General features: G+C 42.6%; 1 long non-coding RNA gene across 1 annotated transcript in view; it reads left to right on the top strand.

Moving 5' to 3' along the window:
* Positions 1-16,288, top strand: part of LOC128775023 (uncharacterized) — a 128,646-nt gene that overhangs the window by 33,239 nt on the left and 79,119 nt on the right. The window contains exon 2 of the long non-coding RNA XR_008419597.1: positions 10,747-10,933. This is a non-coding gene — a long non-coding RNA (uncharacterized LOC128775023). The remainder of the gene's footprint in view (positions 1-10,746; positions 10,934-16,288) is intronic.

The raw sequence follows: 16,288 nt of genomic DNA, 5'->3' as shown, positions 1-16,288 counted from the left end.
TCTTTCTAGGATAGCATCATATTTAAAAACAACAGCCAAAAAGCAACTTCCCTAACATGAATAAGTACCAATAGAGTGCTTACTTTTTACCCAGTCACTGTTTCTGATGTTTTATATTAAGTCATCTTCTTTAGCCCTCCAAGTATCCCTCTGAGATAGATGTTAATCCTGTACCGTTTTGCAGAAGAGCCTTAAGAGGTGTGCGTCAGGATGGGGACTCAACCCCAGCGGCTTGCATGCAGGGGCTATGCTCTTATCTGCGATGCTGTCCTGCCTCGCTGTCCAAGCTGAGGAAAATAAAGTCTGTTTCCAAATGTTGGGGGAAAAAAAAATCTTGAGAATCGAAATCAATGTTTTCTTCTCTGCAGTTTACCATTCCAGTATGATTTCTTTTAGACTAATCCATGCAGCATGGCCTCACAGGGAGCATCGTGTCACAGATTCTGACAGATCAAAGCATTTCAGAAATTCTGAAGCCCCACAGCAATGTAATCCCTTCTGAGAGGGATGGCTATAGCTGGCCCATAAATTCAGGCAACTCTACTGGGAAAGAATGAGAAGTGATTCCATTGGGCATGGGGGAAATGCCTTTAGCTCAAAGTCTAGGCTTTCTGTGTATATACAAAGTGCAGATTAAACCTCCTTTCGCTCTGTCCAAAAGAAGCACTTGCGTCGACACTCAGCTTTTCCACTTCGACAAGATGAAGAGCTAAACGAATACAGCTGGAAGCTAAACCGTTTGCTCCAGATGGTGTAGATATTTCAGACCTGTCGTTCCAAGGCAGTGGCAGCACACAGGATTTTACTCGAGGAGGAAGCAGTAACGTGTTTGCGAGGGCGACATTTACTTCTTTGGTGTACGAATAAAAAGCACGTCGACTTTAGGAAATACGTGTGCTCACAAAGCAGAGTACAGAACGGGGCAATGAAAAAGCGTGCCTTTGATAGGATTACTCTGAGCCGCTCCCCCATTTTTTTGTTTTGTTTGGTTTTTGGCTTTAATAATGTGCTTTTCGATTGCTTATTTCACGTCTCTTATGTAGAACAAGCATTACGGAAATACTCGCTGACCTGTGTGTCTGTGCCTGATTTTAGCCGTGTCCCTGTTCTGTATTTTGGGTACAGCGTGAGAACGAAAGGGTCCCATCTTTGTGCCCCGGCTGTCAGGGCTGCAAATCACCGAAGACACAACCACATGCCTGCAGTGAGATGGCCGTGTTGCCCCCACGTGGTTTTGCTCCCACAGCCGCCACCACCAGTGGAACTGCCTCCTGGCGTCACATAGTTATAACCACTGTGCGGGGGCCGTTAGCTGTTTGTTTGCAGCTTTTGTTTGTTTTATGTTTCTTTCAGATTTTTTGAGGTGGAACCGACAAAATTATAATACATTTAAAATGTACATCATGGGGGAAATCTGGGTGGCTCAGTGGGTTAAGCATCTGACTCTTGATTTCAGCTCAGGTCATGATCTCGCGGTTCGTGAGTTTGAGCCCCGTGTTGGGCTCTGTGCTGACAGTGCAGAGCCTGCTTGGGTGGCTCTCTCCCTCCATCTCTCTCTGCCCCTCCCCCCCACTCTAAAAATAAATAAACTTAAAAAAATTTTTGTTTAAATAAAATGTACATCATGATGATTTGATACACGTAACATGAAAGGAATCCTACCATCCAATTTATGAACACATCTGTCACCTCAGGTTTCTCTCTCTGTGTCTCTCTGATGAGAACATTTAAGTTCTGCTACTCTCGCTAAATTTCAGCTTTACAATCCATTGTTGTCAACTATCGTCCCCTATTGTAGATCCTCAGACCTTACTCATCTTACAGCTGAAAGTTTGTACCCTTTTACCAGCCTCTCCCTATTTTCCCCACCCACCAGACTCTGGCAACCATTTTAGTTTCTTGTTTCTATGAATTTGAATTTTTTTTCCCCTTTAGATTCCCCATGTAAGTGACACCGCACAGCATTTGTCTCTCTCTGTCTGACTTGTCTCACTTAGCATGATGCCCCTTCCCCCAGTTCACCCCTGTCATCACAAGTGACAGGATTTCCTTCCTGCCCTCGGCTGAATAATATTCCTTCTTCTGTATGGATCCACCATTGTTGAAGTCCCTTGGGCATCGCTTCCTTCCGCTGGAGCCCTGCCTCCGGGACGCTGGGTAGCTGTGCGGCATCCTGAGTCTCACCCGCTCCGCCTCCATTAGAGGTGGGTGGGACTCTTGTGCTTCTCCAAGTCTCTGTGGATCAGATCACATCTGGATTACTGCTCAACAGTGACCTGTAGGGGCAATGTCCACAAACTGGGGACACTGAGTCACCAGTCGTAGAAAGCTCAAGGTCGCGTTGCGTGCAGAACGACAGAACACGATGAAGACTCTTAAAACAACATGAGCCCTTCTGGTGTGTTGTTTCCCTAGAAGGTACTCAGGGTGAAAGTTCCCACCTCTCTCCTGGCAATTCACATGGAGCCCGGAGGAGGGGATGACGTGGCCAGAAATGCTTTCCCAGTCCTTCCTCCTTTCTTTGTCCTAAGCCCGAGAGTGACTTCCCAACCCCCTTTCCATGCCCCTTCCTATCACGCAGAATTGCACGTGGCTTAATGTAACAGAGAAGCCCCAAACAGCAGTGATTCTGAAAAGATGGATGTTTCCATCTCTCACAAGAAAGGAAGCCCATCGGAGCCACCTGGGTGGCTCAGTCGGTTAAGCTTCCGACTTTGACTCAGGTCATGATCTCATGGCTTGTGAGTCCGAGCCCCCTGTCAAGTTCTGTGCTGACAGCTTAGAGTCTGGAACCTGCCTCAGATTCTGTGTCTCCCTCTCTCTCAGTCCCTCCCCTGCTCGTGCTCTGTCTCAAAAGTAAACAAACATTGAAAAAAAAAAGCCCTTCATCTGGCAGTTTAGAGATGGTATGGCTGCTCCCCAAGCCTTGAAGTCTCTGCGCTTTCTGTGCTTCGGTCCGTCAGTGTGGGCCTCATGGCTCAGTGTGGCTGCTGGCCTTCTTCCATCACGTGAGCATTCTGGGCAGCAGGGTGGAGGAAGGAGAAGGTTGATCCCCCTCCCTTTATAGAGTCTTCCTGAAATTCCCACACATTTCTGCTTGCACCCTGTTGGCCAGAGTATAGCCACATGCCATGACGAGACGAAAAAGAGACGGAACGTTTAATCTTCTGGATGTGTGCATCCTGCCCTGAATCAATGTGAGGTTCTGTGGAGGAAGAGAATAGATACTGTGTAGGAAACATTTACCTTCTGCCTCACCATCTTGACCACAGGAGGTCAGTGCCCCTCATAACTGCAGCGAGGGCTGCAGGCCATGGCCCCACATCACTGCCACATCACTTAATCACAGGTTTGGAAACATACGCTATTCGCAGCACGATAAAACGTTATTGTGGTTTCTTAAATCATTCTCAGCCTTAGTTGGCCTCTCCAATCTCTCTTACCTCTTTTTCCAAACCTGTAAATGAAGAAAATAGTAACAAGTGACTGAACTTACTTCAGTTGTGCTGACCCTCTAACTTCCCTTCACAGTGGGCTGGAGTGGCTCCTATCCTTTTGGAATTAGCCAATTTGGGCTCCTGCAACCCATCCTTCCTCCGACCCACACCAAGGTAACATCTAGTATGAAACTTCCAATCTGGTCCCTTTGCTGTGGTAGGTCTTCTGGAACTTCCCTGAGTATCCTAAAGACAAAAGAATTCTCAATATAAAGATCTGTATTATTATTATTATTATTATTATTACTATTATTAATTATTTTAATTCGATATAGTTATCATACAGTGCCATGTTAGTCTTCGGTATAAAATATAATGATTCAACAATCTATGCATTACTCAGTGCTCATCATAAGTGTACTCTTAATCCCCACCACCTAGTTCACCCACCCCCAAACCACCAGTTTGTTCTCTATAGTTAAGAGTCTGTTTTTTGGTTTGTCTCTTTTTCATTTTTTTTAATGTTTATTTATTTTTGAAAGACAGAGAGAAACAGAGTGTGAGTGGGGGAAAGGCAGAGAGAGAGGGAGACACAGAATCTGAAACAGGCTCCAGGCTCCGAGCTGTCGGCACAGAGCCCGATTTGGGGCTTGAACTCATGAACCTTGAGATCATGACCTGAGCCAAAGTCAGAAGCTTAGCCGACTGAGCCACCCGGGCACCCCAGTGATATGGTATTTCTGATTGTAAATGCATGCTGTCTGTGCATATACACAAAATAGTTCTTGCTAATGGCTTTGGGGTCGTTTCAGCCATTCCCAAGGTTTGCCACATTGTAATTCAATGTGTATTTTGTGTTTATTTACTGGCTTTGTGAATTGAGTTTTTGAATATTCATGATCTCTGTTTCCTTGAGCATGAGCCAGGGGTAAAGATGCCTGCTGCAGAGACATCCTGAACATCCCAAGTTTTGTCTGTGTCCCCAACACGTCCAAGCGTGTTACCTCTCAGATACACACAGTGCATGTATGGGAGTTGTTGATATCTTTCTGAACTAATAACACTGTACCTGTGTATGATTGTCTTCAAACTCATCGTCTTCTCCTAGCTGAGCACTGTAAAAATGAGGCAGTGTCTTAAGTGCTCTGCTTTGAATTATAACTCAGTATATTTTAATGTAATTGTACTTTTCCATTCAAAATAATCTCCTTTGGTTTATTTCATTTTATTTTCTAGTACCTAAACTCATTTGCTTTTCAAATGTTATATTCACAAGTATTTCTTTGTATTTTCCATTAGTTAGCAGAACGCTATGTATATTTTGAGAAAATACTGTTTGTGGGCAAAATATTGAGGTTCCTACTTTTTTCCCCTATTTTAAATTTAAAAAAATATTAATATCTTTTTTTTAACGTTTATTTATTTTTGAGACAGAGAGAGACAGAGCATGAACAGGGGAGGGGAAGAGAGAGAGGGAGACACAGAATCGGAAGCAGGCTCCAGGCTCTGAGCCATCAGCACAGAGCCCGACGCGGGGCCCGAACTCACGGACCGTGAGATCATGACCTGAGCCAAAGTCGGATGCTTAACCAACCGAGCCACCCAGGCGCCCCAAATATTTATATCTTTTTGATTGCATGCAACTGTTAAGGACTTATGTGACGTTTCTGCTTATTGTTGAAATTTTTTTCAGTTGGTATGCCCTCCTTATGGTTCATTTTCTTAGGCAGATTCCAAATTTGTTAAATTATGACCACTTTTTGTACATATGATACTCATTGCCAGTCATTAAGATCCTAGAGGTGGTGAGAATTATGATTTAATATCTATCCTTTTATTTTTAGTTTTGCTGTGAGATATGATATTTACTATTTTCATTATGCAGCTAGAAATTTACTTTTGAAAATATAATCATTTATTTCCTTTGATCACCTTCTAAATAGACCATTGAGAACCTCAGGATATTTTTTTTTCTCATTCTGTTTCCCTTAAAAGATATTATATCCATTAGAACCACACCTCAGTATCTATCTACCAGGATCTCAATTCTACAGATTCCTTTTTATTGAGCAAAAGATCAAATCTTTCCTTTCCTGTGTGATGATTTAAATTCTGCAATGAATTCCATACCATTATTTTCTTTGTTTATATGTACTCATAGTGCTAAAAAATAGGGAAATAAGGACAATTCCTTGCAAAAACTTATGATAATAAGTATTAACCAGTCCTTACAAAATCAGTGACAAAAGGGAAGCACCTCTTGCTTCTCACAATGGCGGGGACTGGGGAGTTGGACTCCCAGATAATTGCACGTCTCCTATCCAGTCCTTTCCCTTAAACTGATGCTCCAGAGATGAGCTCATCCTGGAACACTGCAAATCTAAATTAGCCTGAAATACCACAGGGGTTTCAGGGTTACATCATGAGCCTAGAGGAGAACTCGAAAATATCTCTATTTCAGGAAGTCTTATCTTAATTATTTTTCTTATCAATGTAAGCATAACATTTTCAAACAACGCACAACAAGCCTGAAACTTAAATACAGATCAGCCTGCTGCCTCTGTCCACTGAGCTGCCTCCACAAAATCGTAGACACCTCCCCACCCCCCATGCCTGCCACAAGGAGATTTCTTTCACTGGTGTTTTGTTTTTCTGTGAATGGCCTGACCGTGTCTACAACCACAAACCTAACAGAAAATGATCGGAACTATTCCTTTATGATGAAACACTGCATTACATAGGCTGGCTGAACTCATGGGTTGGAAAAAGGAGCTGATTCAGTTCACCGTTGGGCTCATTGGTGAAACACAGAACATGCAGTCATGGCTGTCAAAGCAAAATGAACAAATTAAAAAAATATAACCATGAATGCAGGTGTATGAACTCCTTCTGGGAAGGTAATGCTGTCTGTGCTAGTTCAGAGACCAAAAGTAGTACAGGGAGCTACCCAATCCTATTCGGAAAAGAAAAAGTGTCATGCACGTAGTTTCACTGGATCTACTGGGTGGATGAGTAGGCTAATTATTATTGCTGTATGCAGAGGCACCCAGGGGTGTTGTGAGGGATTCCCAATGCTCCCTGGATCCTGAAGACAATGGGTGTTCTTCTCTCTCCTGTGGTCAGTGCACTGAAAGGAAAGTAAAACATGAAACTGAAAATTGTCTTTAATCCATGACTTTTGTACATGGCACACATGAAATGACCTCTTAGCCAATCTATTCTCCCAATTTCAAATGAAGGCGATAAGACTTCCATTCGCTCCCTGGCCTTTCAGCTAAATAGAAGGCAACCAGGGGCAGCGGACCCAATGGCATAGTCAAGAGCCAAGGAAGAGTGAATGTCACCAGCATATTGGTATTACTGATAGCAGATAGTGTGACCTTTTGCTTACAAGGTTAGTCTAATCATACACATGTAGAATAAAAAAAAAACAGAAATGCACTTCAATTTGTAACTCACATTAATAGAAGAAATACAAGCACATACTTAAAAGCCATCAACAGTACCATGATATTGGTTTAATTTTACTGCCTTTGACCCTCTTTCTCCCAGTAAGTATTGCTTTTGTGTAATATGTTAAATTTGATTACCAAAAAAAAAAAAAAGCAAAAACAAAAACAACGAAACAAAAGAAGACAAGCCACAAACTGGAAGAACACACTTGGCAAAAGATACATTTGATAAAGGACCGTCATCCAATATAGAAAAAGAACTCTTAAAACTCACCAATAAGAAAACAAAACAATACGGTTAAAAATGGGCAGAAGACCTGAGCAGATCCCTCGCCGAAGAAAGCATACAGATGGCAGATAAGCACACGGAAAGATGCTCCACGTCCTGTGCCATCGGGGAACTGCAGGTGAGAACAGCAGTGAGGAAAGCCTGCGCACCTGCGGAATGATGAAATCCAAACCGCGGAGGGCACCAGACTGGGGCGCGCTCCTGGGGCAGCAGGGACGCTCGTTCACCCCTGCTGCGAACGCAGAACAGGACGGCCACTGTGGGAGCCAGTTTGCTGGGATTGCTGGACCATATAGCAAATCTGTTTTTGATTTGTTGGGAACCACCGCGCCGTTCTCCGTAGTTGCTGCATCACTTTACAGCCCTGCCAGCAGCACCAGGATTTTAATTCCTCCACATTCTTGTTAACACTTGTTATTTTCTGGTTTCGTTTCTTTTGTTTCCCACAAGAACCGTTCCAGTGGGTGTGAGCGACTCAGTATATTGTGGCGATTCTCAAACAACAGATTCTCTTATAACTATCCTTGTCTTTTTGAAGAGATTTCTTTAAATGTAGAAATTCCACGTTAACTTATTATTTCCAGGTATTTAAAACGTAATTCACTTATCCAATGAGTGCTTTGTAAACCGACCCAAGTGCACATGGAAACCCATATAGTGGCCATAATATTTTTAGCACATTTGTAGGGCTTTTAAAAATGGTGTGCACGATCAATTCTTCCAATTACAGAAGTGGAAACCGATGAAATTAAAAGCAGATTTGTCTTCTAAGCCCAGGGTGGGCAGTTCTGAGTCTCATGACAATTTTGAAAGAGGATGAGAATAGGAATTTTCATTTATCTTTGGTTATAATTGAAGCATATCTCATTACTTTTAGTTTCCCGTCAGTTTTTGACAATGAAGTGATACCAAGGTCTGAGATTTTGGGTCATCGGGGAAATCCAGTGGGTATTCCTGTGTTGAATGCTTTTAGGACTTGCATGATCTCCTTAGGAGTCTTCAACTCCAGATTGCCATTTTGCAAATTCATATTTTTATTATAAGCCCATATGTGAGTTTTATTCATATTTGGGAGATAGTCGAGATGAAACTGAAATATTTTTTACTTAAATTATGTTTTTAATTTTTTAACGTTTATGTATTTACTTTTGAGAGACAGAGAGAGATAGAGACAGACAACACAAGCAGGAGAGGGACAGGGAGAGACACACACACAGAATCCGAATCAGGCTCCAGGCTCTGAGCTGTCAGCACAGAGCACAACACGGGGCTTGAAACTCAGGAACCGTGAGATCATGACACGAGCTGAAGTCGGACGCTTAACCAACTGAGCCATCCAGGAGCCCGTTTGTTAAATTTTTTAATGTTTATTTATTTTTGAGAGAGCGAGAACACGAGAGGGGGAGGGGCAGGGAGAGACAGGGACGGGGGATTCAAAGAAGGCTCTGCACTGTCAGCACAGAGCCCGACTTGGGGTTCAGGCTCATCAACCATGAGATCACGACCTGAGCTGAAGTCAGACGCTTAACCGACTGAGCCACCCAGGTGCTCCTTATCTAAAATTATTTTATGATTTTTCATCTTGGAAGCAAGAAAAGGGAAAAAGGAAAGCAGTAAGTGAGAAGTCTACCATTTCTTAAGTGATTCCACCAGAGACACTTGTAACTCAAGGAGATTTGTGAAAATAACTGTCATGTACTCTTCAAATGTTCAAGGTCAGGAAGGACACGGAAAGTCTGAGGCACTAATCCAGATCGGAGGAGACTACGAGGCAGAACAGTTGAGTACAACATGCCTTCTGAGTTAGATCTTCTGCCTTCCCAGAGGGTATTATTGGAACAATTGGCAAGATTTGAATGAATAGATTAGATGGTGATGATGTATAATATTAATTTCCTGATTTTGACATTTGCGTTTTGGTTACGTAAGAGAATGTTCTAGTGTGTGAGCATTACACACCGAAATGTTTACAAGTGACGGAGCATCGTGCTGACAGCTTATTTCCAAATGGTTCAGGAAAAACAAAGAGACTCTCTGCTGTAGTCTTGCAAATATCTTTACGTTGAAAGTTATTTCTAGGTTACAAATTATCTAGACAAGAAATTAAAGATAAAATAAAGATCTTTTATTGGGCAAGTAAGTATTTTCGAAAACAGTGGAAATTTTTGTTTACCAAAAATTTCACTTAGGGGCTCATCCTAAATGTGACTTGGTTGATTGAGCATCCGACTCTTGATTTCAGCTCAGGTCATGACCCCAGGGTCGTGTGGTCACACGTTGGACTCCATGCAGAGCACGGGGCCTTCTCCATTAAGATTCTCTCCCCCTCTGTCTGCCCCTCCCTTGTGCGCATGCCCACTAGCTCTGTCTCTCCAAAAAAATTTTTTTTTTATTTAAAAAGCAAACTGATTTATTTTATTCCAAGACAACTAACCCAAAGTAATAATATTAGGTAACCTTATTTTAGACTTTGTATTTCATAACAGTCTGGAGATGCCCTGGGTGAGAGCTGTATGATCAAGCACAGACAAGATTAGACCTATGTCTGGTAGGCCTTTGTTACATGATAATAAAAAAATAATTGACTCTTCTGTTAGAAGTTCTTTAACAGGAAGCTAGATAGAATATCTTGTCATTTTTGTCCCTTAAGAGCATCTTGCGTGAACGCTTCAACATGCAAAACTCACATGTGCCAAGGGAGCAAGCTATAAAAAGGCATATTAATGCATTTAAAACTTGTGAGCAACAGAAGTGTCCTATAGTCTGTCACAGATAATAGGCAAAAATGTGGTGGCTTCATGGTGCATCAGATTAAAATAAGTGAGCAATTTCCCATAGCTTGGGGATACGCGTGATAAAACCTTCCGTGACAAGTACATACTTCCCTTCTCACCTACCACCAAATGCGAATTCACAGTCACTATTAGACAGGGAAAATTATTTGATAAAGACGTTGCTAAGCCCGCCAGAAATGCGTTACTTGATTTCCTAAAGCTGTTAGTGCTTTGAGTGAAAGGAGGGAAATACTTCCTGCCTAAACCCTGAAACCTCTTCCACCGTCTCCTGTCCTGTGAGTGTATTTATGTCACATTTGAATTACTTTTAGTTTTGATGTTTTCGTCTCTTACAAATTAGCTTTCCTGAACATTTGTTGTTGTGCTGTTCATTAAGACATAATGTGAATTTTTTGAGGATAATTTACAATGAGGCATTACTTCCAGATTGTTCTATAATGGTAATTTGCACTCATGAGTCTCTGATAATTCTTTATGTCAGAAAACCCTTTTGTATCATACTTAACACACTTTATCTTTTTTTTAATGTTTATTTTTGAGAGAGGGGGAGAGAGAGAGAGAGAGAGAGAGAGAGAGAGACTGGAGGAGGAGCAAAGAGAGAGAGGGACAGAGGATTCAAAGCAAGCTCCATGATGTTAGTGCAGAGCCCGATGAAGGGCTTGAACTCACGAGCTGTGAGATCATGACCTGAGCAGAAGTTGGATGTTTAACTGATTGAGCCACCCAAGTGCCCCATACTTACACATTTTTAAAACATATTTATTTATTTTCAGAATGAAACACTTGGAGAAGAAGAAAGGCAACCTGAATGGCAGATGCTTTGAGTTATTTTAAAGACCCATCTGGAATGAAAGGTCCTGGAAAGACATCCTCTGTGGGTCGGCATCATGCTTGTGTCTTTGCCACTGTCTTCACTCATCCACATGGTAGAGATCAAAGCTTCCAGAAGCTTCAAACATGGTAAGGATCCAGCATATGGTCAAGAAATCGGATAAGCCTCTTAGCCCCAATTGTGATTCCTTGGCAATGAACCTCTCGGTGGCCTGGTCTAATTAGGTGGGCCCCGTTTGAGGTGATTGTTGCCTAAACACAAGACCGTCACAGGTGCTGGGAGTCACCCATGTGACCATGTGGATTTGTGCAAGGGTCGTTTCCCAGTAAGAGGCCGCGGTGTGGGGAGTAGACAGATAATCCAATACTCTCACTGTAATTATAATGGAAAACAACATTAACGATTATGAAAACATGTCTGGTTAATTAAAACACCTTTTTAATAGCATATTCAAAATATTCAAAAAATATGTTATTTGTATTAAAAGTAGTTTCTTATGGGGACATAAGATCTCCAAGTTTACATTTCTTCAGAGCTAACGTTAGTTTGAATTTCAAGTATACTTGTGGTACGACCTCAAAAATCTGCAAGAAATTAAACAAATATTGGATTTGGTGACCCAGAAGTTCATACCATAAAACTTAGTTCTCTCTTTCTATTCCTCTCCCGTCTCAACAGAAAGTAACATCTCGATCGAACTTTTACCATAGACGTCTATGTAGTGGAAGCCGGAAGAAAGATAGTCCTATGGGGGGGCCTTAGGAAATAAACCATGTCAGAACTGGTCTGGATTTGACAAGCAGTGCTAGATATCTGAGTCTCCTAAAATCTCAGCATGTACACTCATAGCAGTCTTGGCAGTTCATTCTAGAGTTCAGCCGCCACCTCGTGAAGTCTGGCGTTATTTCTTAAAGAGCTTCCTTAGTACAAGAATGACTTGGTCAATTGTGAGTGATGTTTTTGAGCTGCACACCCTTGCTTTCAACAAGACCATACATCTCGAGTGTTTATAGGCACAACTCACCTCCACCACATTAGAAACTGGATTCTTTCAGGGCGCCTGGGTGGCTCAGTCGGTTAAGCATCCGACTCTTGATTTCAGCAAAGGTCATGATCTCCCGTTCCATTGAGTTTGAACCCCACATCAGACTCTGCGCCGACAGCATGAACATTGCTTGGAATTCTCTGTCTCCCTCTGTCTCTCTCCCTCCCCCACTTGCTGTCTCTCTCTTAACAATACATACATACATACATACATACGTACATACGTACATACATACATACAAAAACTCGGTTCTTTCTAGAACTCAGACATAGAGCTAATGGGCCTCATCCACTAGCACCTAGGCAGGGTGCCACGTCGGTGCTAATACAGCTGTGGTGTTGCTGTGAGTGGGGTTTGTTAACAGAAGAGTTAAAGGCATTTCCCAGGTGGATACAGTTCAGCATCAGCTCTGGCTCACCGTGTTCTCTTGGGCTCGGAAATCCTACTGAATCCGCAGCCATTTCCTAGTTTTTCGTACTCAGTGAAACGGGGACGGGAGGGTAAGTGAAGTCAAGGCAACAGAGTAAGAAAAGAGAACTTCCCCTGAAAGTAATGCTAGCTATTATTGCTAAAATCAATACTCCACATTTATTTTCATCTGTATAATTTTGATTTGCTTATTTCCAAATTGGAGCACATATTTCATTATTTTGGTATTTCAGCTAAAAAAAATTTTTGTTTCAGTATTGTATTAAGAAGCAATATTGGGTTTCTGGAAATGTCAAATTATTTTCCAGGGCTTGATAGAAAGCTGTTAAATAAGAGATTATGCAAAAAAGTGTCAGATTATAGCACTTTCAGCTATTGAAATAAATGTGTGGATCTCCAGAATTACTAAACTACAGAATCATCCTGATCCTTTTGACCTGAAGCCTTGGATTTTGAGCTATAGCCTCAAAGCAAGAGCTTCTTTTGAAAGATTCTGCGTGGAAGAAATTTCTAGAAATTTTACTAAATTCCTGGCAAAACCCTGGGCTTACAAAGCATTGACAGAACATACCCTTCATTATATAGCTTGTGTGATTTCTATTCCAAGATAAACTTATTTTTTCCTTTCGACATCCAAAGTGAAGACAAAATAATAGCTTGTTACCCTATCCATAGATAAACTTTCTGAAACTCAGAGGACTCTGGGTAAATTTTAATTTTTTTAAATTATATTCTTATAGTCCCTATGTTCCATTTCTGTGTACCCCTGATTTTGTTTATTTCACATATATTTTAAGGACTTCAACTGGGAACAGTTTTATTTTTTCTTTAATTTTTTTCATGTGTATTTATTTCTGAGAGACAGGGAAACAGAGCAAGAGCAGGGTAGGGAGGGAGAGAGGGAGACACAGAATCCGAAGCAGGCTCCAGGCTCTGGGCCATCAGCACAGAGCCTGACACGGGGCTCGAACCCACGAACCGTGAGGTCATGACCTGAGCCGGAGTCGGACGCCCAACCGATTGAGCCGCCCAGGTGCCCCAACTGGAAATAGTTTTAAAACATAGTTTGGCAACAGTCAAATTAAGTCATGGTGTGTTGAGTACATTAGGACCTTCAAGACATTTCCAAATAGCTGAGTAGTTTCCCGATTAATAGCAAAATTGAGTAACAAGAAGTGTATGGGATAATACGGTTTGGAGAGTGAGCTCTGATACGCTCCACGACTCTTAGCTGTACACAGCAGCTTTGGTCTTCAGAGTCCGGACGAGGTGATTGTTTAGGTGCGGAGGGTGGCCCAGGATGTCCTCTGAGTTGTGGGAGGTGAGGGCACCTTCCAGTGTAGTTATGGACTCAGGATCTCAGCTTTCAGGGTGGCAGCCTGACAAGTTCCAGCTCCAAAATGAGCCTCTTTTAGGCAAGTTGCAGGGCCTCTCCTTCAGTGTCCTCATCTATAAAGGGGAGATTACAGTGGCGCTGGCTTTGCAGTATCATTCCAAAGAAACAGTGCAGTGGTACTTAGAAGCCCCAGTGGTGGACGCATGTGCACATTAAATCAATGTCACCCATTGTAATTGCTGTTATATCCCTGGTCCAATAGGATGCAGTTCCCTATAAAATGACCTCCAGTCATGCCAGCAAGCCCTGAAAAATGTCAACAGAAAAATTCAAGGAGGCTCCCATCATCTCCCAAATTTTTCACTTAGGAAACAAATAAGGAAGGATAAAGAGGGGATAACTGTGGAGCTCACTTCCTATCTCAAAGGAAAAACCAAGCTCAGACAGCAAGACTCAACCACTTTATTGCTCTTCAAAAAAGACACGTCCTGGGAAGGTAGACTTTGCTAAACTGTTGAAGGTCTGTAGGCTCAAGTGTCCTAGTCCTTGCAGTGACCTGACTTCAAAAAAATCTGCCCCTTCTCCATCTGTCTTCCCATAACCTTTCTGAGTTTCTCTTTAACAAAAAGATTTTTGGTCTTGGTGGGGAGGTGATCTTTTCCTACACTCAGGACGAGATAAATAATCCCCTCGATGTGTCAGATCTCATCCAGCCTTGTCTAGGCATCTGCAAAACAGGTTTTCTCGCTCAGGCTTGCCCTGGAAGCCTGGGGGACAGGGCAGGGGTGCGGTTTGGAGGGGAGCGTGAACTTGCCTTGGTGTTCATTCCTTGGTGGCGGGCAGCCTTGGCCTCGGCGGGCTCTGTGGGACTGTGGGATAAATTCCTATTCTGTAGGCCCCCCGCCCGTGGCTCATGGCCATCTTGAATTCCTGCATCGGAACAAAAGGAATAGGAAAATGCGTCTCATCTTCTGATCAGGATAGTTCAGTTCGCTGCTGTCCTGCCACCTGCAGAGAGAAAATGGTGGAGCCAGACCCCCATTCACTGGAACCCCAGCACATACACTGGTGTCTCCCTGTTAAAATAAGCAAATTCTTATCAGCCAGCATCTGTTTCCCGTTCCCTCCCCCGACCCCCACCAAGAGCCTGTCTACCAGATTTTTCATTGAGAGACTTCCCCACGGAGTATAATTCACTTCGTTTTTGCTCATTCATAAGATTTTTTTTACATCTCCCAGCTGCAAGTATTTTAGGCAAATTTCTGAGGACTTGGAGTTGAATGAGACGCGTTTGAATAAGATGGACCCACAGCACAAAGCGGTCAGAGGTCTTTGGAAATAGGAATTCACACAACGTGCGATTTTTGGTGTCAGCATGTGCTTCCTCCATGAAGAAGCCTGGCAGGAACGTGTGTGCCTCGTCTCTTCGAAAATGACGCGGATTGCTTTTTAATATGCAAATGTCCGGAAAAGACTATTCTTTCTCTCTCTTTTTTTCCCCCTCCAGAAGTTGCCAGTGCGAAGCACGTAATCCAGACAAAGTAAACTCATCACTTTCATACAACACAAAATCCAATCGCTAGTCCCGGGCGTTCCCATGGCAACTGCCTTCCTAAGCAAACTTCTCTACAAAATATACAGCTGTTACTTTATCTCGTTGCTAAGTTCCCCTGACAGAGCCACACTATAATAGCCACTCACATATATGTGCTTAAAGGGGAGGAAGCTCCCACGGGCCTCACACAGCTTATCTTCTAAATGATAACTGAGGAATTCACCCCTCCACCTTCAGCAACAGATGGGGTTTTCTCTTCTCTGCTTTTGAAACTGCGCCGTGTTAGGAAAAGTCCCTGCAAGTCTTCAGTACACATAACTGTTAGTTATGTGAGTAGAACTTCTAGCTTTTTTTTTTTTCATTATCTGACAGTGAACAGTATGTTAAATTGCACAGATTTCTGTTCTGAAATTTCATATTCCCATAGTAAATACGTCTTATGTCATTGTTGATTTTAATTTCTTTTGGCATAACTGTGACTACAGTAGTCTTTGGGTGCCAGTTATCCCTGTGCTGAAAACAGGTAGGTGCTGCCTGTCTCTCGAGAGAAACCAGTAGGAAAATTGAACTCATTTTATCAGACTCAAGCCCTGGGAAACACTGCTTTCCCTACTGTATGTCCAACCTGAAACGTATTTTATCACCAGTGAAAGCTGTAAAGAAACCGGAAGAAAAATAGGACCAAGCCATAAAGGAGAGTCAGATTCCCATGAAATATTCACAGTGAGGATCCATTGTCTCCAAAGTGAAGGGACCAGAGCAGGGAGGGAGGCAGGTTGTATATCCCAGAGGAGGAGGCAGTCAGTGCAACCTGTCCCCCAAAACGATGGAGTTTGGTTTCGTCTCACTGTTAGCCTGCTGCATTCCCCCATGGCTTTCCCTTAAAAGAGTGGATTTTTTTTTTCAGTTTAATTTCAGCGAATTTGACAAGAAAACTGGTTGCCCGTGACCCTTAAGATGATAGTTTTCAGAAAGATTCATTGCTGGCAATGTTAAAGTGTATTTTTTTTTATTTTTTATGAGAGTCAAAAATGGCTTATTCCTGCAGTATTTTTCATAGAAGTGAAGTGCAAGGAGAGTCCTGGCCGCCGTTCATTGCCCGCATCAGGAGTGGGCGT

The sequence above is a fragment of the Panthera pardus genome, unplaced genomic scaffold, assembly GCF_024362965.1.
Source record: "Panthera pardus isolate Hobbes unplaced genomic scaffold, ASM2436296v1 HiC_scaffold_6, whole genome shotgun sequence".
Classification (NCBI taxonomy): Eukaryota; Metazoa; Chordata; class Mammalia; order Carnivora; family Felidae; genus Panthera; species Panthera pardus.
Note: the sequence above shows the minus strand (reverse complement) of the source record. Positions and strands in the feature narration are given on the sequence as shown.